Raw genomic sequence first — 6,640 nt, 5'->3', positions numbered from 1 at the left:
CCTCTGCACCTTTTCCAAAGCTTCCACATCCTTCCTATAATGCGGTGACCAGAACTGCACGCAATACTCCAGGTGCAGCCGCACCAGAGTTCTGTACAGCTGCAGCATGACCTCGTGGCTCCGAAACTCGATCCCCCTACTAATAAAAGCTAACACACCATATGCCTTCTTAACAGCTCTATTAACCTGGGTGGCAACTTTCAGGGATTTATGTACCTGGACACCAAGATCTCTCTGCTCATCTACACTACCAAGAATCTTCCCATTAGCCCAGTACTCTGCATTCCTGTTACTCCTTCCGAAGTGAATCACCTCACACTTTTCCGCATTAAACTCCATTTGCCATCTCTCAGCCCAGCTCTGCAGCCTATCTATGTCCCTCTGTAACCTACAACATCCTTCGGCGCTATCCACAACTCCACCGACCTTCGTGTCATCTGCAAATTTACTAACCCACCCTTCTACACCCTCATCCAGGTCATTTATAAAAATGACAAACAGCAGTGGCCCCAAAACAGATCCTTGCGGTACACCACTAGAAACTATACTCCAGGATGAACATTTACCATCAACCACCACCCTCTGTCTTCTTTCAGCTAGCCAATTTCTGATCCAAAGCACTAATTCACCTTCAATCCCATACTTCTGTATTTTCTGCAATAGCCTACCGTGGGGAACTTTATCAAACGCCTTACTGAAATCCATATAGACCACATCCACTGCTTTACCCTCATCCACCTGTTTGGTCACCTTGTCAAAAAACTCAATAAGGTTTGTGAGGCACGACCTACCCTTCACAAAACCGTGCTGACTATCTCTAATGAACTTATTCTTTTCAAGATGATTATAAATCCAATCTCTTATAACCTTTTCCAACATTTTACCCACAACCGAAGTAAGGCTCACAGGTCTATAATTACCAGGGCTGTCTCTACTCCCCTTCTTGAACAAGGGGACAACATTTGCTATCCTCCAGTCTTCCGGCACTATTCCTGTCGACAATGACGACATAAAAATCAAGGACAAAGGGTCTGCAATCTCCTCCCTGGCTTCCCAGAGAATCCTAGGATAAATCCCATCTGGCCCAGGGGACTTATCTATTTTCACACTTTCCAAAATTGCTAACACCTCCTCCTTGTGAACCTCAATCCCATCTAGCCTAGTAGTCTGTATCTCAGTATTCTCCTCGACAACATTTTCTTTCTCCACTGTAAATACTGACGAAAAATATTCATTTAACACTTCCCCTATCTCCTCCGATTCCACACACAACTTCCCACTACTATCCTTGATTGGCCCTAACCTATCTCTAGTCATTCTTTTATTCCTGATATACCTATAGAAAGCCTTAGGGTTTTCTTTGATCCTATCCGCCAATGACTTCTCGTGTCCTCTCCTTGCTCTTCTTATCTCTCCCTTTAGATCTTTCCTGGCTAGCTTGTAACTCTCAAGCGCCCTAACTGAGCCTTCACGTCTCATCCTAACATAAGCCTTCTTCTTCCTCTTGACAAGCGCTTCAACTTCTTTAGTAAACCACGGCTCCCTCGCTCGACAACTTCCTCCCTGCCTGACAGGTACATACTTATCGAGGACACGCAGTAGCTGCTCCTTGAATAAGCTCCACATTTCGATTGTGCCCATCCCCTGCAGTTTCCTTCCCCATCCTACGCATCCTAAATCTTGCCTAATCGCATCATAATTTCCTTTCCCCCAGCTATAATTCTTGCCCTGCTGTATATGCCTGTCCCTGCCCATCGCTAAGGTAAACCTAACCGAATTGTGATCACTATCACCAAAGTGCTCACCAACTTCTAAATCTAACACCTGGCCGTGTTCATTACCCAGTACCAAATCCAATGTGGCATCGCCCCTGGTTGGCCTGTCTACATACTGTGTCAGAAAACCCTCCTGCACACACTGGACAAAAACAGACCCATCTAAAGTACTCGAACTATAGTATTTCCAGTCAATATTTGGAAAGTTAAAGTCCCCCATAACCACTACCCTGTTACTCTCGCTCCTGTCAAGAATCATCTTCGCTATCCTTTCCTCTACATCTCTGGAACTATTTGGAGGTCTATAGAAAACTCCCAAAAGGGTGACCTCTCCTCTCCTGTTTCTAACCTCGGCCCAGACTACCTCAGTAGACGAGTCCTCAAACGTCCTTTCTGCCGCTGTAATACTTTCCTTGATTAACAATGCCACACCCCCCCCTCTTTTACCATCTTCTCTGTTCTTAGTGAAACATCTAAATCCCGGAACCCGCAACATCCATTCCTGTCCCTGCTCTACCCATGTCTCTGAAATGGCCACAACATCGAGATCCCAGGTACCAACCCATGCTGCAAGCGTGATGCCAATATTTATATTCACACTACATATGCATGTTTAGTTTAGTTTTGAGATACAGCACTGAAACAGGCCCTTCGGCCTACCAAGTCGGTGCCGACCATCAACCACCCATTTATACTAATGCTACACTAATCCCATATTCCTACCACATCCCCACCTGTCCCTATATTTCCCTACCACCTACCTATACTAGGGGCAATTGCTCATGGCCAATTAACCTATGAACCTGCAAGTCTTTGGCATGTGGGAGGAAACCGGAGCATCCGGAGGAAACCCACGCAGTCACAGGGAGAACTTGCAAACTCCGCACAGGCAGTACCCAGAATTGAACCCGGGTCGCTGGAGCTGTGAGGCTGCGGTGCTAACCACTGCGCGCCACTGTGTACCTTACCCCTTTCGTGTGTTTACTGGTCAGATGGTGAGGCAAAAAGCCTTAGTGTAAGTGCATAATTCCTTGGTTAATAAAAGGTGGTAGACGTTTGGTGAGTACAGGTGAAGTACATGGACCTTATTGTGTGAGTGGATGTAACTGAACCTGGGTGATCACAGCCACACCTGTGACGAGTCAGCACTTTGTGTGGAAAACATTGAACTGATCCAGGAGGGCCAGATGCTGTCACTGAACTCCTGAAATTGGAGGTTCGACAGAACAAGTATCCCTCACTTTAATCAGCAGAGAAACAATCCAGGGTCAAAGGGTTTGAATTTCAGGGAATGTATTTATCAGAGGGAGGAAGTGTTAATAAGTTAGAGATGTTGCAGATATTAATATAATAAAAGCAAAATTCTACAGATACTGGAAATACTCAGACCTGAAACATTAACTCTGCTTCTCTCTCCTGAGGCTGCCTGACCTGCTGAGTGTTTCCAACACTTCTTGTTCTTATTGCAGATACTAATAACCAGCCAGTTTGTTCTGATCAATAACAATAATACTTAATGGAACATGCGCAGACTTTCCCTTTTTGAAAGCGATTCAAAACCAACTCTCCTGGCAAAGAAAACTCCAGCTGCGCATGCGCAGCCGAGCCGGAAAGGGGGCGGGGCCGACAATCGAACTGTCACGGCGCGTGCCAGGGAGAGAGCGGGAAAAAGCAGAGCTCTAATTGGAGGAGCAGAGAATGCCGGAGAGAGGTGATCTCTGATTGGAGGAGCAGGGTGTATGTGGGAGAGGGAATCGGTGATTGGAGGAGCAGAGTGTGCCGGAGAGAGGTGATCCCTGATTGGAGGATCATCGAGCGGGAGGGAACAGGCGAGATGAGGAGGGGGAGAGGGGTAGGTGAGTGAGAGGGTGACAGGGGGAGGGAGAGAGAGTGAGAGGGACGGGAGCAGGGGGAGAGAGTGAGAGGGACGGGGGCAGGGGGAGAGAGTGAGAGGGACGGGGGCAGGGGGAGAGAGAGAGTGGGACGGGGGGAGAGGGAGAGAGAGAGTGGGGAGGGGGAGAGAGAGAGGGGGAAGGGAGAGAGAGTGGGACGGGGGGAGGGAGGGAGAGAGAGTGGGACGGGGGGAGGGAGAGAGAGAGAGTGGGGAGGGGGAGAGAGAGAGAGAGTGGGGAGGGGGAGAGAGAGAGGGGGAAGGGAGAGAGAGAGTGGGTCGGTGGGAGAGAGAGAGTGGGGAGGGGGAGAGAGAGAGAGAGTGGGGAGGGGGAGAGAGAGTGGGACGGGGGGAGGAGAGAGAGAGAGAGTGGGGAGGGGCAGAGAGAGTGGGACGGGGGGAGGAGAGAGAGAGAGAGTGGGACGGGGGGAGGGAGAGAGAGAGAGTGGGACGGGGGGGAGAGAGAGAGTGGGGAGGGGGAGAGAGAGAGAGAGTGGGACGGGGGGAGGGAGAGAGAGTGGGACGGGGGAGGGAGGGAGAGAGAGAGTGGGACGGGGGAGGAGAGAGAGAGAGAGTGGGACGGGGGGAGAGGGAGAGAGAGAGTGGGGAGGGGGAGAGAGAGTGGGACGGGGGGAGGAGAGAGAGTGGGACGGGGGGAGGGAGAGAGAGAGTGGGTCGGTGGGAGAGAGAGAGTGGGTCGGTGGGAGGGAGAGAGTGGGGAGTGGGACGGGGGGAGAGAGAGAGAGTGGGACGGGGGAGGGAGAGAGAGAGAGAGTGGGGAGGGGGCGAGAGAGTGGGACGGGGGGAGGGGGGAGAGAGAGAGAGAGTGGGACGGGGGGAGGGGGGAGAGAGAGAGTGGGACGGGGGGAGAGAGAGAGAGTGGGACGGGGGGAGAGAGAGAGAGTGTAACGGGGGAGGGAGAGAGAGAGAGTGGGACGGGGGGAGGGGGGAGAGAGAGAGAGTGGGACGGGGGAGGGAGAGAGAGAGAGTGGGACGGGGGGAGGGGGGAGAGAGAGAGAGTGGGACGGGGGGAGGGGGGAGAGAGAGAGAGTGGGACGGGGGGAGGGGGGAGAGAGAGAGAGTGGGACGGGGGGAGGTGGGGGAGAGAGAGTGGGACGGGAGAGGGGGGTGAGAGAGAGTGGGACGGGGGTGGGGGAGACGGTGGGACGGGGGGCAGGGGAGAGAGGGACGGGGCGAGGGAGGGGGGACGGAGGGAGGGATGGGGGAGGGGGCGAGTGGAGGGGGAGGGGAAGGTGAATGAGCTCTTGTAACTTGGGTGTGGATAAAAAAGTGTACAAAAGTACTCAGTATCTGTTGATGTAGAGTGGTTGCACAGAGTGATCACAGAACGGTGCAGCATTATCAGAGTAAAGAAGTAGAGAATTTGGTGAGTGTGGGAATTTGGTGCAGAGCTGAAAGGAGCTGATGCTTTTTGTCTCTAGTACTTGTGGTTCATGTTAGCATGGCACAATAAGTGAAGTTTTTGTCCAGTGTTTTAGTCTTTTGCATAATTTAGTATGTAGAAAAGAAAAATATGCAACAAACTATAAAATGGATATAAATAATCTAGACTAAGACACGCAGAGCAGGTTGTGTGTCTGGACTGCAGTATGTGGGAATTTCTGTACAGCAAGACAGAGTGAACTGTCATGCCCATGGGAAGTGTAGTGCTGGAAATACAAAAATAAATTGGAGAGTTAAAAAAAATTGGAAAATTAAACAAGATGAAGGCAAAAGTCACATGACATCCACCTTCTTTTGCACTAAAAAGACATTCATGTCTTCTAGAACTAAAACTCGTTAACCCCGTCTGCATTGACATTATAAACAACACGTAACGCATAGATGTGAGCTATCCACAAAAATGAACTAAAACAAAGGAACGCGCGGATGCCCCGTCTCCAGCTACATTCACTACAATAAAGTGAAAATACCTCATCTTGTCAAAGTAGACTGCCATTGGAAGCTTTCGTATAGCTCTTCAGGAACTGCAACCTTAAAGTCACATAGATGAGAATAACACTTGATGAGTTTACCTTTAAAGGAAACCTTTTTTGGAGAATATCAGGACAAGAAGACATCAGCCAGAAATATTCAACAACTCTTAGAACATTGAAAGCCATCTTTAATTCCAGCGCAAGGCTGTGTGAGAGAGAGATAAATTCCAGCTCAGACATTCGAACCCTGCTGAGACAAGTTTACAATGAACTGTAGCAGAGAAATATGAGAGTGACCTTTAAACAACTCCTCCACCTGTGAAAATTGAACTAAGAAATACCAGCACTGTGTTCAAACTGAAGTTTGACTGCCAGAAGACTTCCAATGTCCCAACAAATGCAAGACAACCAGCAAAAACTTGTCTTCCAAGAGGATCCCATAAGTTTTTTTTCCTGAGAACAACAGACCTTTGCACCTTAATCTGTTAATGCTTTTATCCTTTATCATCTATCTATTCTTGATTGTGCATGTGGATGATGTTGCGATCATTTTAGGTGATTATTGTTCAATAAATATTGAATCTTCTGTTTCACATTTACGAGAAAACCTGTCACCGGCTGTTTATTTGACAAACAAAGCACCGGGGCTGAAACCCTAGTTTAACAAAAACACTATCTGCGGTCAGTTGAAACGTGACAAGTGGAAACCAGCCACCCCATTTTGCACCTGCCCGTAATGGAACACATCTGCAGTAAATGTCTTAGTTTCAAATCTCTCAGGCTTCGAGTCATTGAGTTCCAGTGCAAGTTGGAAACCCTGCAACAATAATGTTTTCTGGACAGTTTGCTCTAGATTTCGGTCAGACCTCGTAGAGAGGTGCATATACAGAACAGGATTTGTGTGGCTGATAGTGTAAAAGGAACCCGAGTGAGATAGAGAATAAGGATCTGCAGAAACTGATCCTATCCAACAGGTACCATGTACCTGCTACCTGTGAGGTTGAGGATAAAGATTGTCAGAAGGACAGCCAGAATAC

Source organism: Heterodontus francisci, chromosome 27 (genome assembly GCF_036365525.1).
Source record: "Heterodontus francisci isolate sHetFra1 chromosome 27, sHetFra1.hap1, whole genome shotgun sequence".
NCBI classification, from domain to species: domain Eukaryota; kingdom Metazoa; phylum Chordata; class Chondrichthyes; order Heterodontiformes; family Heterodontidae; genus Heterodontus; species Heterodontus francisci.
Note: the sequence above shows the minus strand (reverse complement) of the source record.